The 22600-nt window shown below is 40.5% G+C and overlaps 1 long non-coding RNA gene across 2 annotated transcripts in view; it reads left to right on the forward strand.

The window, feature by feature from the left end:
- Nucleotides 1-879: 879 nt before the first annotated feature.
- LOC139577800 (uncharacterized) overlaps nucleotides 880-22600 on the forward strand; it is a 30264-nt gene continuing 8543 nt past the window's right edge. For both annotated transcript variants that reach the window (XR_011675408.1, XR_011675409.1), the window contains exons 1-3: nucleotides 880-977; nucleotides 1963-2064; nucleotides 14225-19295. This is a non-coding gene — a long non-coding RNA (uncharacterized lncRNA). The remainder of the gene's footprint in view (nucleotides 978-1962; nucleotides 2065-14224; nucleotides 19296-22600) is intronic.

Raw genomic sequence — 22600 nt, forward strand, 5'->3', positions numbered from 1 at the left:
TGTTTTAGACCGATGCGCCACTCGGGAGCTTAAGTTAAAATAGCTGACAGATATTTCTTCCTAACCCTTTAAGAGAATACAGCCTACACACCATCATTTCTTGTTATGGTTTAATAGTTGCCTACAAGGTGATACGCATTGCTTTGTTATGCAAGAAAATGTCAAAAAATCGAAACATTGGTTTGTCTGGCAAGTACGTTTGATTGTTGAGCTGGGGTGTACTACTTAGAGCACACCGTACCAAACCGTTGCAAAACGTTTTGGAACGACAACGAGTTTCAAATTCAGGTAATTCAGAGCCGGACCGACTTTTGGGAACCATGATTTAGTCAACATTTACATCGTTTATGTGCCAATTTGTTGCATGTCACTTTTACTTGACCGATTTGACGAGACGGACTAGTTTCTTTAGCGACATATTTACACATTTCCGATGCACGTCTTCTTTCGGGAATTGAAACAACGCAAAGTGTCGACTGTGTTGGGGATCACGCGGATAGCAAATCACGATAATGTGCTATCAATCGCCTATAACAACAACTCTATACCTCATAGCCTATAACATCACATCATATTAATTAGGATAATCAATATGAATCAACATATAAGCCTACAATTATTATTCTTGAAAGTTGAAATCAGTATTGTAATAACTTCACAATTCTGTGGATGTTTTACCCCCCAAATCACCTCTCTGTACAATAGTCTAAGTTCTCAAACACTTTTCTATATTAAATTGTAAAAAGCTACAAACCTCATAACATGTTTCTTCGACCGTTATTTCTCTACTTCCTTATAAAATGTTGACTAATTCCCATTTCAACACAGTGGGCGGGTTCAACACGTATAGGTTTGTATATTATACGTTCATATTTATGTAACATTAAGTCCCCTAACCCGCACTACGCTGGGCCAAATTGTGCGCAGCCCTATGGGTCTCCAGATCACGGACGGTTACAGCCCGCGATCGAACCCGGGTATGTAGTGATGCAGTGTTTTAGACCGCTGCGCCACTCTGGAGCTTAAGTTAAAATAGCTGACAGATATTTCTTCCTAACCCTTTAAGAGAATACAGCCTACACACCATCATTTCTTGTTCTGGTTTAATAGTTGCCTACAAGGTGATACGCATTGCTTTGTTATGCAAGAAAATGTCAAAAAATCGAAACATTGGTTTGTCTGGCAAGTACGTTTGATTGTTGAGCTGGGGTGTACGACTTAGAGCACACCGTACCAAACCGTTGCAAAACGTTTTGGAACGACAACGAGTTTCAAATTCAGGTAATTCAGAGCCGGACCGACTTTTGGGAACCATGATTTAGTCAACATTTACATCGTTTATGTGCCAATTTGTTGCATGTCACTTTTGCTTGACCGATTTGACGAGACGGACTAGTTTCTTTAGCGACAGATTTACACAATTGCGATGCACGTCTTCTTTCGGGAATTGAAACAACGCAAAGTGTCGACTGTGTTGGGGATCACGCGGATAGCAAATCACGATAATGTGCTATCAATCGCCTATAACAACTACTCTATACCTCATAGCCTATAACATCACATCATATTAATTAGGCTAATCAATATGAATCAACATAAAAGCCTAAAATGATTATTCTTGAAAGTTGAAATCAGTATTGTAATCATTTTAAAATTCTGCGGATGTTTAACCCCCCAAATCACCTCTCTCTACAATAGTCTTAAGTTCTCAAACACTTTTCTATATTCAATTGTAAAAGGCTACAAACCTGAAACATGTTTCTTCGGCCGTTATTTCTCTACTTCCTTATAAAATGTTGGCTACTTCCCATTTCAGCACAGTCGACACGTACAACATGTATAGGTTTATATTATATGATCATATTTATGTCATATAAAGTCTTCATACACTTCATGCAGGTGTTCAGCCCATAAATTCATATTCTATCTGGTAAAAGTGGATTTTGTATTATTTTATTTCAGGATTTGATTGCGTGATGTTTTGCAGTGCTACCAGCAGAGGGCAGTGTGACAACAACCAGGTTCGGCAGAAGGACGCTAGACGGTCATATCTGCGTTGTTATGGTAGGGTTAGGGTCACATGACAGGATGGGTAACCAATGATAGACAATGAATCTGCAGAACCCCAAAACAGACTGATTACAATGTGTAGTAGATGACGTTACATTGAACTAATCACATTTATTAAAGACCACAGAGACACATAAATACATTTCATTCTTTTTCATTTTATTTATTGAAAATGTATTTGACAGGGATACTGCACATCAATCAACATTTCTGTAAATGTGACAGATTTAGCCAGCTGGCTAGTTTTCAACTGTAGTCCCTGGGCAGGTAGATAAACATTTTAATAAAAACTAAATAAATGTTTTTGTCCTATCACAACTGATTCTACTAATCAAAGGCTTGATGATAATGAGTTAATTTGTTTAATCTAAGGTGTTCGTTCTCGGGTAAGAACTAAAATATGCAGCTCTTTGGGGGTCCCAGAGGAGAGGTTTGGAATAAACTGACCTAGAATAATGTGATACAAATCAACTCATTATTTATTCAATATCTCACCAATTCACAACACACAGAAATAGACACAGACACACAGAGAGATTAAAACACTACAGGATAACACAGTATTTAACTTTTACTAAAAATATAATTTAGGTCTATATTTTCATAGTGACTATGTACATGGTTGGGGTCACATCCATTTTAATTCCAGTCAATTCAGAAAGTAAATCAAATTCCAGAATTGCAAATCGAATTTCAGTCTACTTCCTGAATTGACTGGAATTTAAATTAAATTGTCCGCAACCCTGACTAAGTATTGGTTTACCAACCTTTCTCAATATATTTTTCAGTAATGAATTCTCACACCCAGGGGCCATTTAAATCAAATCACATTTTATTGGTCCATACACATATTTAACAGATGTTATTGGTCCATACACATATTTAACAGATGTTATTGGTCCATACACATATTTAGCAGATGTTATTATGGGCGTAGTGAAATGCTTGTGTTTCTCGCTCCAACAGTGCAGTAGTATCTAACAATACACAACAATACACACACATCTAAAAGTAGAAGAAAGGAATTAAAAAAATATTAAAATATGTGAAGACACACAGACAGACAGAGAGAGAGACACACACACACACACACACACACACACACACGCAACAGAAACAGACGCACACACACTCTCCTTCCCGCTAACTTTAGACAATGCGTATGCACCGTTTCTAGTGGTTGAAGTATTGCATTTCAAGAAGGCCAGTAGATTAGTATTTAGTGTAAATGTGGGATATGATGGACACGCTTATTCATAACAATAACAAGGTTAATAACAAGATGCAATCATTTACCGTTAGTGAGAAGAGAGAACATCCGTTCAGTTTATCTTTGCATTTTAAAATAATTAGAAATAGTCGTTTATTTCCTAGGTTATTATTTATTTCGTTTCCATGATCGTTGCATAATAAATCCCTCACCTTTTCTGTGATGGTTTCATTCTCACGAGGTAGCATACAGGCCTACAACGAGGTTACCATTCGTCCCATCTCTCGTTTAATTGGACCCACTTCACAGCAGTAAATAGATAAACTATTTCAAGTATTTTGCTCTATGTAAAATACCAGGGGCCTCATTTGTAAACTTTCTCACAGGCATCTCAGCTCCGAAGTAGGCTGAGAGGGAAGACAGACACATCTGGGACGCAACTGCGCGCATCCTTCTTATCAAATTCCGATGCGCATATTGAAAATGTTAGAAGAACTGTCCAGTTTATTTTCGTCAGCCAACAAGATGAGTAGGCCTAACGAACAGCAAAAGCACTAGCCTATGTCATTGGGACCGAACTAGAGTGGAAACCGGTCGCATTCCGCTTCGCTCCTCAGGTAGTATCACATTTTCACATTCTCATTTCATTTCATTACAGTACAACGGTTTGATTTGTTTAATCTTAGCTAGCTACTTAGCCGTCTTTGTATCAAAGATAATTGCGTAGCTAGCCAGCTATTCTTCGTTCTTTTAACGTAACTTTTAACGTAACGTAGTCAACACTGCTACCTAGCCAGCTTCGCTACCTTCCGCTTCGCTCCTCAGGTAGTATCACATTTTCACATTCTCATTTCATTTCATTACAGTACAACGGTTTGATTTGTTTAATCTTAGCTAGCTACTTAGCCGTCTTTGTATCAAAGATAATTGCGTAGCTAGCCAGCTATTCTTCGTTCTTTTAACGTAACTTTTAACGTAACGTAGTCAACACTGCTACCTAGCCAGCTAGCCACCGAACAGCAACACTGTAGTAACTATTACATTCAACGGAACGACTCGATTAGTGTAGTGTTAGCTAGCTACATAGTTGTCTTTGCTGTCTTTGTTTCTAAGATAACTGCGTAGTTTAGACTAATTCGGTTAGCTAGCCAGCTATTTTTCGTCCTTTTAACGTAACGTAACGTAGTCAACACTGCTCGCTAGCCAGCTAGCCACCGAATAGCAACACTGTAGAAACTATTACATTCAACGGATCAACGGAACGATTGATTAGTGTAGTGTTAGCTAGCTACATAGTTGTCTTTGCTGTCCTTGTATCTAAGACAATTGTGTAGTTTATACTAATTAACGAGCCAGTTACCGAGGTTACATAGCTAGCTACCGAGGTTACCTAGCCAGCGACACTCTCAAACAAAGTCAACAACGCAGCCACTGCTAGCTAGCCCACTTCCGCAGTACTGTATCATTTTAATAATTTTGGTCAATAAGATTTCTGCAACGCAAGCTTAACTTTCTGAACATTCGAGACGTGTAGTTCACGTGTCATTCCAATCTCCTTTGCATTAGCGTAGCCTCTTCTGTAGCCTGTCAACTATGTGTCTGTCTATCCCTGTTCTCTCCTCTCTGCACAGACCATACAAACGCTTCACACCGCGTGGCCGCGGCCACCCTAACCTGGTGGTCCCAGCGCGCACCACCCACGTGGAGTCCCAGGTCTCCGGCAGCCTCTGGAACTGCCGATCTGCGGCCAACAAGGCAGAGTTCATCTCAGCCTATGCTTCCCTCCAGTCCCTCGACTTCTTGGCACTGACGGAAACATGGATCACCACAGATAACACTGCTACTCCTACTGCTCTCTCCTCGTCTGCCCACGTGTTCTCGCACACCCCGAGAGCTTCTGGTCAGCGGGGTGGCGGCACCGGGATCCTCATCTCTCCCAAGTGGTCTTTCTCCCTTTCTCCCCTTACCCATCTGTCTATCGCCTCCTTTGAATTCCATGCTGTCACAGTTACCAGCCCTTTCAAGCTTAACATCCTTATCATTTATCGCCCTCCAGGTTCCCTTGGAGAGTTCATCAATGAGCTTGATGCCCTGATAAGCTCCTTTCCTGAGGACGGCTCACCTCTCACAGTTCTGGGTGACTTTAACCTCCCCACGTCTACCTTTGACTCATTCCTCTCTGCCTCCTTCTTTCCACTCCTCTCCTCTTTTGACCTCACCCTCTCACCTTCCCCCCCTACTCACAAGGCAGGCAATACGCTCGACCTCATCTTTACTAGATGCTGTTCTTCCACTAACCTCATTGCAACTCCCCTCCAAGTCTCCGACCACTACCTTGTATCCTTTTCCCTCTCGCTCTCATCCATCACTTCCCACACTGCCCCTACTCGGATGGTATCGCGCCGTCCCAACCCTCGCTCTCTCTCCCCCGCTACTCTCTCCTCTTCCATCCTATCATCTCTTCCCTCTGCTCAAACCTTCTCCAACCTATCTCCTGATTCTGCCTCCTCAACCCTCCTCTCCTCCCTTTCTGCATCCTTTGACTCTCTATGTCCCCTATCCTCCAGGCCGGCTCGGTCCTCCCCTCCTGCTCCGTGGCTCGACGACTCATTGCGAGCTCACAGAACAGGGCTCCGGGCAGCCGAGCGGAAATGGAGGAAAACTCGCCTCCCTGCGGACCTGGCATCCTTTCACTCCCTCCTCTCTACATTTTCCTCTTCTGTCTCTGCTGCTAAAGCCACTTTCTACCACTCTAAATTCCAAGCATCTGCCTCTAACCCTAGGAAGCTCTTTGCCACCTTCTCCTCCCTCCTGAATCCTCCTCCCCCTCCTCCCCCCTCCTCCCTCTCTGCAGATGACTTCGTCAACCATTTTGAAAAGAAGGTCGACGACATCCGATCCTCGTTTGCTAAGTCAAACGACACCGCTGGTTCTGCTCACACTGCCCTACCCTGTGCTCTGACCTCTTTCTCCCCTCTCTCTCCAGATGAAATCTCGCGTCTTGTGACGGCCGGCCGCCCAACAACCTGCCCGCTTGACCCTATCCCCTCCTCTCTTCTCCAGACCATTTCCGGAGACCTTCTCCCTTACCTCACCTCGCTCATCAACTCATCCTTGACCGCTGGCTACGTCCCTTCCGTCTTCAAGAGAGCGAGAGTTGCACCCCTGCTGAAAAAACCTACACTCGATCCCTCCGATGTCAACAACTACAGACCAGTATCCCTTCTTTCTTTTCTCTCCAAAACTCTCGAACGTGCCGTCCTTGGCCAGCTCTCCCGCTATCTCTCTCAGAATGACCTTCTTGATCCAAATCAGTCAGGTTTCAAGACTAGTCATTCAACTGAGACTGCTCTTCTCTGTATCACGGAGGCGCTCCGCACTGCTAAAGCTAACTCTCTCTCCTCTGCTCTCATCCTCCTAGACCTATCGGCTGCCTTCGATACTGTGAACCATCAGATCCTCCTCTCCACCCTCTCCGAGTTGGGCATCTCCGGCGCGGCCCACGCTTGGATTGCGTCCTACCTGACAGGTCGCTCCTACCAGGTGGCGTGGCGAGAATCTGTCTCCTCACCACGTGCTCTCACCACTGGTGTCCCCCAGGGCTCTGTTCTAGGCCCTCTCCTATTCTCGCTATACACCAAGTCACTTGGCTCTGTCATAACCTCACATGGTCTCTCCTATCATTGCTATGCAGACGACACACAATTAATCTTCTCCTTTCCCCCTTCTGATGACCAGGTGGCGAATCGCATCTCTGCATGTCTGGCAGACATATCAGTGTGGATGACGGACCACCACCTCAAGCTGAACCTCGGCAAGACGGAGCTGCTCTTCCTCCCGGGGAAGGACTGCCCGTTCCATGATCTCGCCATCACGGTTGACAACTCCATTGTGTCCTCCTCCCAGAGCGCTAAGAACCTTGGCGTGATCCTGGACAACACCCTGTCGTTCTCAACTAACATCAAGGCGGTGGCCCGTTCCTGTAGGTTCATGCTCTACAACATCCGCAGAGTACGACCCTGCCTCACACAGGAAGCGGCGCAGGTCCTAATCCAGGCACTTGTCATCTCCCGTCTGGATTACTGCAACTCGCTGTTGGCTGGGCTCCCTGCCTGTGCCATTAAACCCCTACAACTCATCCAGAACGCCGCAGCCCGTCTGGTGTTCAACCTTCCCAAGTTCTCTCACGTCACCCCGCTCCTCCGCTCTCTCCACTGGCTTCCAGTTGAAGCTCGCATCCGCTACAAGACCATGGTGCTTGCCTACGGAGCTGTGAGGGGAACGGCACCTCAGTACCTTCAGGCTCTGATCAGGCCCTACACCCAAACAAGGGCACTGCGTTCATCCACCTCTGGCCTGCTCGCCTCCCTACCACTGAGGAAGTACAGTTCCCGCTCAGCCCAGTCAAAACTGTTCGCTGCTCTGGCACCCCAATGGTGGAACAAACTCCCTCACGACGCCAGGACAGCGGAGTCAATCACCACCTTCCGGAGACACCTGAAACCCCACCTCTTCAAGGAATACCTAGGATAGGATAAAGTAATCCTTCTGACCCCCCCCCCCCCCTTAAAAGATTTAGATGCACTATTGTAAAGTGGTTGTTCCACTGGATGTCATAAGGTGAATGCACCAATTTGTAAGTCGCTCTGGATAAGAGCGTCTGCTAAATGACTTAAATGTAAAAATGTAAATGTAAACGTTGTCTACACACAAAATATGCCACAAAACATCCATGTGCCAGTTTTCACGCAAATGTTGTCATTGATAAAAAGTGAATTTGACATGAGAATGTGCTAATCCTCCCGCTAACTTTAGACCAGGCGTCCTTACACTTTCTAGTGGTTGAAGTCTTGCATTGCAAGAAGACAAAAGTAGACTAGTAGTAGCCTGGTGCAGGTGGGGAATATATGACGAGACTGTTATGTGACATTTCTTGCTTACACAATATTTAATTTATAAACATAATACATCATAATAAATAATAATACATTCCTCACCTTTTCTGGCCATGACGAGTCCCACTCAGCACGTGATGTCCACGTACGGCTAATTTTCAGCTGTATCAGGACTATATCAGGACTATATCAGGACTATATCAGGACTGTATCAGGACTATATAAGGACTATATCAGGACTGTATCAGGACTATATCAGGACTATATCAGGACTATATCAGGTCTATATCAGGACTATATCAGGTCTATATCAGGACTGTATCAGGACTATATCAGGACTATATCAGGACTATATCAGGTCTATATCAGGACTATATCAGGACTATATCAGGACTATATAAGGTCAATATCAGGTCTATATCAGGACTATATCAGGTCTATATCAGGTCCGTTGGTCATCTTATATCAGGTCCGTTGGTATTTAGTCCGTCCGTTTTGGTCCAAATATAGCCGAAGGTCAGCCTGATCAGCTTGTACTCATTGAAATGCATGAGATACACCAATACAATTATACAATATTGAATATAGTATAAGTTTGATTATTATTTTGATATTAACAATATAATAAAATATATTGATTTAAAATTGTATAAAATCAAATAGCTTGTTAGATATTCTGATATAGACAGAATGACTGAAAATTACCTGTAATTTAAAGTCATTAGTTTACAATTTCACAACGGAATTTATTACAATTTATAACCTTCGTGCCTCAAAACTGGGAGGCAGAATGACGCAGTGTTGCCAATTTGGGTTCGACTTTGTCGCTATATTTAGCGAGTATTCAGACCCCTCTAGCGACACATTTTCAAAAAAGCGACTAGCGACAATCTAGCGACTTTTTCTGGTGTTATTGTAGACTTTTGGAGGCTCTGACTTGAAAGCACGTATCGTTCTTACTCTTCTCAACGAGCAGCTGATTTAGGGCCAGACTAGTTACCATCATTTTCTCACATTGCCATTGACAGTTTATTCTATTGTCTTTTTTTGGTCCATTTAGATTGTTTTTGTATACAATGTAAAAAATGTAATGATTAAAAACGTTCATGTTTTACTGTGACTTGTTGTAGGCTCCTAAGTGGACCATAAGGTTAAAAACCAAATTAAGAAAAAGGGGGAAAAAGAATGAAAAACAAAGTAACTCCGCCAGAGTGTCTCTTTTGTGTCACTTCTGCCGGTCCTGAGCCCGGATAAAAGAGGAGGGTTGGAATTGTGACATAAAAAAAAACAGGAATCGACAGAAGAAAGTTCATTTGTAATTCTAAACATATTTAGGGTATTTTTTACTCACTATTTGTCTCTCCACCTTGGCAGTGCCATTAATTACCACAGCTATAAGAGCCACAGAGTCCACCTTCTCTCCACCTTGGCAGTGCCATTAATTACCACAGCTATAAAGGCCACAGAGTCCACCTTCTCTCCACCTTGGCAGTGCAATTAATTACCACAGCTATAAAGGCCACAAAGTCCACCTTCTCTCCACCTTGGCAGTGCCATTAATTACCACAGCTATAAAGGCCACAAAGTCCACCTTCTTGACCTTTAAAATGTCAGGATCCTGCTGGTGAAAGGAAACCCCTGCATCCTGCAGTGTAGGCCAATCCACCACCATGAACTCTTCTGATGCACCATTCAAACCCTCAACCCCTTTTCACAGCTGCTAAACTAAATGCTTGTGTTCCTAGCTCCAACAGTGCAGTAGTATCTAACAATACACAACAATACCGACAAATCTAAAATAATTAAGAAATATAGATATATGTGAAGAGACAGAGACAGAGACAGAGACAGACAGACAGACAGACAGACAGACAGACAGACAGACACACAGACACACAGACGAACACACACTCCCCTTCCTGCCATATTTAGACCATTTTTCACTACACCCACAATAACATCTGTTAAATATGTGTATGGACCAATAACATCTGTTAAATATGTGTATGGACCAATAACATCTGTTAAATATGTGTATGTGACAAATAACATGTGATTTGATTTAAATGGGCCCTGGGTGTGAGAATTCATAATTAAAAAATATATTGAGAAAGGTTGGTAAACCAATACATAGTCAAAGTTGGGGTCAATTCCATTTAAATTCCAGTCAATTCAGGAAGTAGACTGAAATTCTAATTCCAATTCTCCTAAATGCTTTTCAATTAAGACAATTTGGATTATAATTTTGTTTATTTTCTGAATTGACTAGAATTAAAATGGTAGTGACCCCAACCATGTACATAGTCACTATGAACATATAGACCTCAACGATATCTCTCTCTCTCTCTCCCTGTGTCTGTCTGTGTACCTCTCTCTCTCTCCCTGTGTGTCTGTGTGTAACCGATGTGAAATGGCTAGCTAGTTAGCGAAGGTGTGCGCTAATAGCATTTTAATCGGTGACGTCACTTGCTCTGAGACCTTGAAGTAGTGGCTTTTGTGGAGCAATTGTCAGGACCCGGTGTGAGAAACAGTCACTAAATAAATCGGCAGAACCCAGAAGATGAGGCAGACACAGCAGTACAAGAGACGGTGGTTTAATCAAAGAAAAGATCTTCCGGCAAAAATATAAATCCACAACGTCCAAAGAAAAGCCAAGAGACAAAAATAGATATCTTCCAAAATACAAAGAAAATCCACAAAGTGGTAAGAACAGCAAGGGAAAAAACAAATCTCAAAAGACTAATCCAAAATAAACAAGAACAAAACCAGCGAACCTCTGGAAAATCCAACAAGAGAAAAAGTTTAACAGCATGGCTGGGGCTGGGTGCTAACTTACAAACACTGAGCAAAGAACTGAGGAACACACAGGGTTTAAATACTAACAAGGGAACGACACACAGGTGCAAACAATAATAGAGCAAGGAAAAAACAAAAGGTACAAAAAAGGTGCAATGGGGACATCTAGTGACCAAAACCTGAACAGTCCTGGCCAAAACCTGACAGCAATGGGTAACGATGCTTCGTGGGTGACTGTTGTCTGTGTGCAGAGGGTCCCTGGTTCGCGCCCGGGTCGGGGCGAGGGGACGGACTAAAGCTATACTGTTACATGTGTCCCTCCCTCTCTCTCGCTCTCTCTCTCTCTCTCTCTCCCTGTGTGTTCCTGTGTACCTCTCTCTCTCTCTCTCCCTGTGTGTGTAGAACTCTGTCCAGACACCACTGGACCACTGCCAAGCTAGGAATAATTATACAGGGACCTGTTGGTCTTCATGGAGATACAGCATCTTGACTTTTAACACATTTTGATTCGTTACAGCCTCATAAAAAAAATAATAATAATTATTCCCCTCAACAATACTCCATAATGACAAAGCAAAAACAGTTGTATTTTTTATTTTTGAAATATTTTATTTTTAAAGAACCCGGAAATATCACATTTACATAAGTATTCAGACCCTTTACTCAGTACTTTGTTGAAGAACCTTTGGCAGCGATTACAGCCTTGTGAATTTTTGGGTATGACACTACAAGCTTGGCACACCTGTATTTGGGGAGTTTCTCCAATTCTTCTCTGCAGATCCTGACAAGTTGGATGAGGACTGTTGCTGCGCAGCTATTTTCAGGTCACGCCAGAGATGGTTGATATGGTTCAAGTCCTGGCTGGTTGGGTAACTGAGAATGTGTCTGTGGAAACTGGCTCTGAGAATGGTTGTGTTGATATTCAGTCTCTCTCATGAACCTCTATCAGTGCCTTCGGAAAGCATTCAGACCCCTTGACTTTTTCCAAATTTTGTTCCATTACAGCTGTATTCAGCATATCTTTATTGTAATATATTCTAAATATATACCACAGCATATCTTTACTGTAATATATTCTAAATATATACCACAGTATATCTTTACTGTAATATATTCTAAATATATACCACAGCATATCATTATTGTAATATATTATAAATATATACCACAGCATATCTTTACTGTAATATATTCTAAATATATACACCAGCATATCTTTACTGTAATTTATTCTAAATATATACCACAGCATATCTTTACTGTAATATATTCTAAATATATACCACAGCATATCTTTACTGTAATATATTCTAAATATATACCACAGCATATCTTTAATGTAATATATTCTAAATATATACCACAGCATATCTTTACTGTAATATATTCTAAATATATACCACAGCATATCTTTACTGTAATATATTCTAAATATATACCACAGCATATCTTTATTGTAATAAATTCTAAATATTTACAAATCAAATTAAAATCAATTTTATTTATTTTTGTACATCAGCTGAAATCTCCAAGTGCTGTACAGAAACCCAGCCTAAAACCCCAAACAGCAAGCAATGCAGGTGTAGAAGCACGGTGGCTAGGAAAAACTCCCTAGAAAGGCCAGAACCTAGGAAGAAACCTAGAGGGGAACCAGGCTATAAGGGGTGGCCTGTCCTCTTCTGGCTCTGCCATGTGGAGATTATAACAGAACGTGGCCAAGATTACCACAGCATATCTTTACTGTAATATATTCAAAATCTATACCACAGCATATCTTTACTGTAATATATTCTAAATATATACCACAGCATATCTTTACTGTAATATATTCTAAATATATACCACAGCATATCTTTACTGTAATATATTCTAAATATATACACCAGCATATCTTTACTGTAATTTATTCTAAATATATACCACAGCATATCTTTATTGTAATATATTCTAAATATATACCACAGCATATCTTTAGTGTAATATATTCTAAATATATACCACAGCATATCTTTACTGTAATATATTCTAAATATATACCACAGCATATCTTTATTGTAATATATTCTACATATTTACCACAGCATATCTTTACTGTAATATATTCTAAATATATACCACAGCATATCTTTACTGTAATATATTCTAAATATATACACCAGCATATCTTTACTGTAATTTATTCTAAATATATACCACAGCATATCTTTACTGTAATATATTCTACATATATACCACAGCATATCTTTACTGTAATATATTCTAAATATATACCACAGCATATCTTTACTGTAATATATTCTAAATATATACACCAGCATATCTTTACTGTAATTTATTCTAAATATATACACCAGCATATCTTTACTGTAATATATTCTAAATATATACACCAGCATATCTTTACTGTAATTTATTCTAAATATATACCACAGCATATCTTTACTGTAATATATTCTACATATATACCACAGCATATCTTTACTGTAGTATATTCTACATATATACCACAGCATATCTTTACTGTAATATATTCTACATATATACCACAGCATATCTTTACTGTAATATATTCTAAATATATACCACAGCATATCTTTACTGTAATATATTCTACATATATACCACAGCATATCTTTACTGTAATATATTCTAAATATATACACCAGCATATCTTTACTGTAATATATTCTACATATACACCACAGCATATCTTTACTGTAATATATTCTAAATATATACCACAGCATATCTTTACTGTAATATATTCTAAATATATACCACAGCATATCATTATTGTAATATATCTAGTGTAGTCAGTCTGTTAAGGTGAGGTGTGTGTGTGTGTGTGTGTGAGTGTGTGTGTGTGTGTGTGTGTGTGTGTGTGTGTGTGTGTGTGTGTGTGTGTGTGAGACAGATCCTTTGTCAATAATCTATAAGGTCCTATGCTACTACACAGTGTATAGAGTGCGTACCCTCAAATGACACCCTTTTCCCTATATAGTGCACTACTTTTACAGTATATCACTGATACCTCTCTACCTTCCTCTCTCCTCCATTCCCCTCTCCCTGTCTCCTCTCTCCACCTCTCCATGTCTTCTCCCTCTCCCTCCCCCTCTCTCCCTCCCTCACTCTTTCCTCCCGCCACCTCTCCATGTCTTCTCCCTCCCCCTCTCTCCTTCTTCCACTTCTCTCCTCCCCTCCCCCTCTCTCCCTCCTGTACTCTTTCCTCCCTCCACCTCATGTCCCAACTCAGGAAGTCCATGTTTAAGCAACAAGAGGAAGAAATGGACTTTACGGGTAGAAGACTAAAACATCAGAGGTTTGTAGCGTCTTTTATAATTTAATATAGAAAAGTGTCGTGGAGAAGTTAGACTTTCATAGAGAGTCAGATGATTTAAGGGAAAGACATTGAAGAACTGTAACGTTAATACAATACTGATTTCAACTTTACAAAATGATAAGTCACATTTTATTTACATTGGTGTTGATTAGTGTTGATTAGCCTAATCAATATGATCCAATGTGATGTTATAGGCTACAGGGCTATGAGGTAGGGTATTATTGGTAAAGGCGACGGACAGCGCCTTATCGTGATTATTATCCGCATGATGAAACTAGTTAGAAGAAATGACTCGGGAATAATGTAAATCTGTCACTAAAGAAAACACTCTGTTTCGACAAGTCAGTCAAGTAAAGTGACGAGCAACAATGGGCATAGAAACTACTTGAATGTAGGGCTAAATCAACGTTGAAAATGCTTTCTGGCGACACGGATCAGGAAAGTGGTGGTCCGTTTTGCTCACGGCTGTGCACTCGATATAACTTGGCCGGTGCACCGTTGCATAACGTTACCCACTGGTTCAGTCGTTGTCGACACACCTTTCTTCTGAATACAAGCCCCGGTACAACGGACGAGATAAACTGATCGCACCTCATGGATCTCAAGCAGTGCTGAATGTATTTACAGCTGTCTTGTAGTTTCTTTTAATCTTTTGTTGTTGTATTGATGGAATTGTTGTCCTCAAGACTCCATTACAAATGAGACACTGGTCTCAACTGGGCTTCTGTCACGTTCCTGACCTGTTTTCTGTTGTTTTGTATGTGTTAGTCGGTCAGGGCGTGAGTGTGGGTGGGCATTTCTATGTTATGTGTTTCTATGTTGGGTTTAATGTGCCTGATATGGTTCTCAATTAGAGGCAGGTGTTTGACGTTCCTCTGATTGAGAACCATATTTAAGGTAGGCTGTTCTCACTGTTTGTTTGTGGGTGATTGTCTTCCGTGTCTGTGTCTGCGCACCACACGGGACTGTTTCAGTTGTTCGTTCGTTTGATGTAGTCTGTTCCTGTTCGTGTAGTTATGTAAGTTCCATGTTCAGGTCTGTCTACGTCGTTTTGTTATTTTGTAATTTTCCAAGTGTTTTTCGTGTTCGTCTTTAAATAAATATCATTTATGTCTACATACCTCGCTGCGTGTTGGTCCGACCCATGCTCCTCCTCGTCTGAGGAGGAGAACGAATATGACGGTCGTTACAGCTCCCCTGATTCATTTAAATGAAATAAAGAAATAAAAAATAAACCATATTTAATTTATTTACATAATTTACATATGAAAGTAGGCTAATTCGAGGCTTAATTCACATAAACAGCGTTTATTTTAATTTGACTTTAGGTTACTAACAACAAGAGGGATTTGTGTTGCATACAGAATATCATTGGTTTGTCTCTATGACATTCAGAGGCTGTGCTGCAACCTTCTATAGCCGAGGAAACAAAAACATGGACTTTGCTGGGAAATAATGTCGGATTCTGTCACTGTCAAATTACTTTCATAATTTCAACTGGTTACTAAGCAACATACTAACTCTGAATCAGTCAGGAACAATGACTTTCATCATTTCAACTGGTTACTAAACAACATACTAACTCTGAATCAGTCAGGAACAATGACTTTCATCATTTCAACTGGTTACTAAACAACATACTAACTCTGAATCAGTCAGGAACAACGACTTTCATCATTTCAACTGGTTACTAAACAACATACTAACTCTGAATCAGTCAGGAACAATGACTTTCATAATTTCAACTGGTTACTAAACAACATACTAACTCTGAATCAGTCAGGAACAATGACTTTCATCATTTCAACTGGCTACTAAACAACATACTAACTCTGAATCAGTCAGGAACAATGACTTTCATCATTTCAACTGGCTATTAAACAACATACTAACTCTGAATCAGTCAGGAACAAGACATTTAGCCTATATTATTATTATTATTATTTATTTTATTATTATTTCAAGGCCAGTTCAGAAATAAATTGTGAAGTATGTGTGACATGCTAGAGGCTGGCAGGAGCGCTCAGCATTTCAACAACTCATCAACAACAGCACTTCAACATCATGCCTATACATTTCGCCTTTAGGCTGAATAAAATAAATATATTACTTCAATGCATTATTAGGATATACAGTCATTCTACACAGCCTTTGAATTCACTTTTAGAAACACGTTATTGTGAGTGTTTATCCAGGGATATTTAGGTCTCAAGCTGACAGTATTTTCTGTTAGTTCTGTCGTTAAAGGAGCAGACTATCCCGATACAGACATTCAGACACAGACATCACCTTTTCTTCTGTAAATGATTGTTTTATGTTTATTAGTTGACCGTCTCCTGCATTCTCTCTCCTCGTGAATGAAGTTAAAATGTCACTTGTGCATTATTTAGGTAGAGTTACTTCCTTCTTGGGACATTGCATTTGGGAGTTTTTGGGTTGGCACCCCCCCTTGGTTTGTGCTGTGGTGGAGACCTTTGTGGGCTATACTCGGCCTTGTCTCAGGATTGTAAGTTGGTGTTTGAGGATTTCCCTCTAGTGGTGCGGGGGCTGTGCTTTGGCAAAGTGGGTGGGGTTATATCCTTCCTGTTTGGCCCTGTCCGGGGGTTTCTTCGGATGGGGCCACAGTGTCTCCTGACCGCTCCTGTCTCAGCCTCCAGTATTTATGCTGCAGTAGTTTGTGTCGGGGGGCTAGGGTCAGTTGGTTACCTGGAGTACTTCTCCTGTCTTATCCAGTGTCCTGTGTGAATTTAAGTATGCTCTCTCTAATTCTCTCGTTCTCTCTTTCTCTCTGAGAACCTGAGCCCTAGGACCATACGTCAGGACTACCGGGCATGATGACACCTTGCTGTCCCCAGTCCGCCTGGCCTTGCTGCTATTCCAGTTTCAACTGCTCTGCCTGCGGTTACGGAACCCCTACCTGTCCCAGACCTGCTGTTCTCAACTCTTAATGATCGGCTATGAAAAGCCAACTGAGATTTATTCCTGATTATTATTTGACCATGCTTGTCATTTATGAACATTTTGAAAATCTTGTCTCTCTCGAATTTTCTCCTTCTCTCTTTCTTTCTCTCGGAGGACCTGGGCCCTAGGACCATACGTCGGGACTACCGGCCGTGGTGACTCCTTGCTGTCCCCAGTCCGCCTGGCCTTGCTGCTATTCCAGTTTCAACTGTTCTGCCTGCGGTTATGGAACCCCTACCTGTCCCAGACCTGCTGTTTTCAACTCTTAATGATCGGCTATGAAAAGCCAACTGAGATTTATTCCTGATTATTATTTGACCATGCTTGTCATTTATGAACATTTTGAAAATCTTGGCTCTCTCTAATTTTCTCCTTCTCTCTTTCTTTCTCTCGGAGGACCTGGGCCCTAGGACCATGCGTCGGGACTGCCGCCCGTGGTGACTCCTTGCTGTCCCCAGTCCGCCTGGCCTTGATGCTATTCCAGTTTCAGCTGTTCTGCCTGCGGTTATGGAACCGCCACCTGTCCCAGACCTGTTGTTTTTCAACTCTTGATGATCGGCTATGAAAAGCCAACTGAAAATTATTCATGATTATTATTTGACCATGCTTGTCACTTATGAACATTTTTGAACATCTTGGCATAGTTCTGTTATAATCTCCACCCGGCACAGCCAGAAGAGGACTGGCCACCCCTCATAGCCTGGTTCCTCTCTAGGTTTCTTCCTAGGTTTTGGCCTTTCTAGGGAGTTTTTCCTAGCCACCGTGCTTCTACACCTGCATTACTAGCTGTTTGGGGTTTTAGGCTGGGTGTCTGTACAGCACTTCGAGATATTAGCTGATGTACGAAGGGCTATATAAAATAAAATTGATTGATTGATTGATTGATTGATTGATTGATTGCATCTCGGGTCTGAGATTATTATTATACATTTTTTATTTAAAGAATATTCATAATTAATTCATAAATAATTAATCAGCCTAGAAAACATGAATCAATGTTATATTCTAGTCTACAGGGCTATGAGGTCGGGTATGGGAGATTGACTGCACATGACCGTGATTATTATCTTTGCGCTCATTCACTTCCCTGAGAAAGACGTGTATCACCTCAAGTAGTTTCTTTGGAGAAAAAAAAGTAATTCTCGTCAATTCGGCCAAGTAAAAGTGACGTGCAGCAATGGGCATTGAAACTAAATGAAGGTCTAATGTGGAAAGTTTATGCCACGTTCACAACAACTGGGAACTCGGAAAAATACGATGTCAACGCCCGAGAAAGAGGACCGTTCAAATCGATGTTTCCAAGTCGGATTTCGTTTTTACCGAGTTCCCTGTTGTTTTGAACGCGACATTAGGTTGAGAAACTCAGGAAGGTGGTGATCTGTTTTGCTCACTAGTTACCACAGCCACAAAGTCAGAAGGTCTGCCTACCCGACCAATCAGATGAGGGAGTCTGATTACGCATTAGCTTACCCGACCAATCATATGGTTGCGGGAAACTCTCGAAATGGTAAATCTCGAGTTCAGGTTTTGAGGACCAAAAAACGAAATACATTTGGGAACAAGGATTCACAACGTCACTAAAATTCATAACATTAGCAAAATACAAACGTTTTGGCCAAAAAAGTAATTTGGCGTTTTCTTTTTTTCGATAACTAGTATTTAAATTATTCAGATCACCTGTTGTTTTTTACGCTCTACAAAGCCTTGACAAGAATGACGCGCTCTCCCCACTATTTATTGTTTCTGCAGTCAGGATTCACCCTCTTTAGAGAATTATTGTGTAACTTATCTGAAGGTAATCGTTGTTTTGAGCTGAAAAAGCACCTCGTAGCTGTATGGAAACCAGGGAGCTAAATGAACGGCTCTTTCACCGGTGCAATTCGGTTACCGACGTTCACCAAAAAGATCGTTCAAAAACAACCTTTCGTTATCGAACGACCCATCAGTAGTTGAAACAGGAAATACTAGTATAAGGAAGTAGAGGAAGTAACGGGCGTTATCGTCGAAGAAACACGTTTCAGAGGTTTGTAGCGTTCTTTTACAATGTCATGTAGAAAAGTATTTTTGAGAAGTTAGATTATCATAAAGAGAGAGATGATTTAGGGGGTAAGACATCCGCCAAGTTAATACAATATTGATTTAAACTTTCAAGAATGATTATTTTAGGTTTATTTACATTGTTGTTGATTCATAGTGATTAGTCTAATCAATAAGATCCTATGTGATGTGATATAGGCTACAGGGCTATGAGCTATGGTATTATTGTTATAGGAGATTGACAGCACATTCATGTGATTATTATCTGAGGAAACTGGCTCACTTTCACTTCCTGAAAGAAGAGGTGCATCAGAGTTATATATAGCTGTCATTAAATAAATCTTGTTGTTGAAACATTTTGCTCTGCTACCACGTTAATTATCCTAACCTACCACGTTAATTATCCTATCCTACCACGTTAATTATCCTAACCTGCCACGTTAATTATCCTATCCTGCCATGTTAATTATCCTATCCTACCACGTTATTATCCTAACCTACCACGTTAATTATCCTAACCTGCCATGTTAATTATCCTATCCTACCACGTTAATTATCCTAACCTACCACGTTATTTATCCTATCCTACCACGTTAATTATCCTAACCTGCCATGTTAATTATCCTATCCTACCACGTTAATTATCCTAACCTACCACGTTAATTATCCTATCCTGCCATGTTAATTATCCTATCCTACCACGTTAATTATCCTATCCTACCACGTTAATTATCCTAACCTACCACGTTAATTATCCTATCCTACCACGTTATTTATCCTATCCTACCACGTTAATTATCCTAACCTGCCATGTTAATTATCCTATCATGCCATGTTAATTATCCTATCCTACCACATTAATTATCCTAACCTACCACGTTAATTATCCTATCCTACCACGTTATTTATCCTAACCTACCACGTTAATTATCCTATCCTACCACGTTAATTATCCTAACCTACCACGTTAATTATCCTATCCTGCCATGTTAATTATCCTATCCTACCACGTTATTATCCTAACCTGCCACGTTAATTATCCTAACCTGCCACGTTAATTATCCTAACCTACCACGTTATTTATCCTAACCTGCCATGTTAATTATCCTATCCTACCACGTTATTTATCCTAACCTGCCACGTTAATTATCCTAACCTGCCATGTTAATTATCCTATCCTACCACGTTAATTATCTTAACCTGCCATGTTAATTATCCTATCCTACCACGTTAATTATCCTAACCTGCCATGTTAATTAGCCTATCCTACCACGTTAATTATCCTAACCTGCCATGTTAATTATCCTATCCTACCACGTTCATTTTCCTAACCTGCCATGTTAACTATCCTATCCTACCACGTTAATTATCCTAACCTGAAATGTTAATTATCCTAACCTGCCACGTTAATTATCCTAACCTGCCACGTTTATTATCCTAACTTGCCACGTTAATTATCCTAACCTGCCACGTTAATTATCCTTATTCTGCCAGGTTAATTATCCTAACCTACAGTACCACGTTAATTATCCCAACCTGCCACGTTTATTATCCTAACTTGCCACGTTAATTATCCTAACCTGCCACGTTAATTATCCTTATTCTGCCAGGTTAATTATCCTAACCTACAGTACCATGTTAATTATCCTAACCTGCCACGTAAATTTGATATATTGTAAAAATTAATAAAAACAGCTATTTTCATTTTGGTCTTATTTTAAGGTAATGGTTAGGCACAAGGTTAGCAGTGTGGTTAAGGTTAGGTTAAAAATTATATTTAATAAAAATAAATTGAAGATATACGCATTGAATAACAGATAGTCATTACTGCTATTAGCCAATAGAAACACAACAAATAACAGAAAGCTCTGGGGAAAATTAATGGGAAAGAATAGGGGTTTGGGATAAACGCTGAATATAAGGTCAGAGGTTAACGCAGGCTTAGTAGATCTGATAGGATTTTGTTCTGTGATATAATATCAGTCAGGTATCACGACCTTGATGAATTATGACCTTTATGAATTACGACCTTCATGAATCATGACCTTTTTGAATCATGACCTTTATGAATCATGACCTTTATGAATCATGACCTTTATGAATCATGACCTTTATGAATTATGACCTTTATAAATCATGACCTTTATGAATTATGACCTTTATAAATCATGACCTTTATGAATCATGACCTTTATGAATTATGACCTTTATGAATTAGATCTCCTAAGCCTGTGTTTACCACAGACCTTATTTTCAGCGTTTATCCAAAACCACTACATGAACTCCATTAATTTCCCCATAGGCTTCGTCTAGTAAACCATGGTGGAGATAGTGCCTACAAAAATATACGCTACTACTATTGGTCTCTATTGGTAGAGAGGTTTGTTATTGCTCTATTAACCAATTTATAAATGAAACCTAACCTGACCTAATCGCCTGACGCATCACCTTCTGTATCACTGCCCCCCAGTGGCAAGAAGTGACGTCCCCCAAAAACATAACGATAGGCACAACATCGCCCAGACTTCCGGGAATGCTTGAGAAACCAGGCCGGTGTTTGAGAAGTCAATGAGAGAAGTGAAATATTCTTCATTAGTTGTTAATTTTTTTATAATCTAAAAGCACAACTTAGATTTGAGCCAATATCTTAAGTAGTTGATCATGTTGTTACTCCTACCTTGTGAAAGTGACAAATGTATATGTTTTTATTTTTGTCAAAAACGACTTTATATCGAAGGAGGGCCTTTGATTTGACGGCACAGTTCGGTGCGAGACGACCTTTAGACCAGATGACGTTTTTTCGCCATGACGTCGCCTACAGGTGTGATCGGGGATTTCTATTGGAGCAGCAGGTTCTGCCTATCTTTATACTGTCTTTGCTATTGGACTACAAAACATACATGTCTCCTAGCCTCCAACACAGGCTACTGTCTGTCCCTAACACTGAAACTAAATCATAGAACAAATAAATAGAATGTGCACAATATTCTGCAGCGATACGCCATCCAATCTGGTTTGCGCTTAGTGGGACTATCATTTGTTATTCAACAGGACAATGACCCAAAACACACCTCCAGGCTGTGTAAGGGCTATTTGACCAAGAAGGAGAGTGACAGAGTGCTGCATCAGATGACCTGGCCTCTACAATCACCCGACCTCAACCCAATTGAGGTGGTTTGGGATGAGTTGGACCGCAGAGTGAAGGAAAAGCAACTAACAAGTGCTCAGCATATGTGGGAATTCCTTCAAGATTGTTGGAAAAACATTCCAGGTGAAGCTGGTTGAGAGAAT

This window comes from Salvelinus alpinus, chromosome 6 (genome assembly GCF_045679555.1).
Source record: "Salvelinus alpinus chromosome 6, SLU_Salpinus.1, whole genome shotgun sequence".
NCBI lineage: Eukaryota > Metazoa > Chordata > Actinopteri > Salmoniformes > Salmonidae > Salvelinus > Salvelinus alpinus.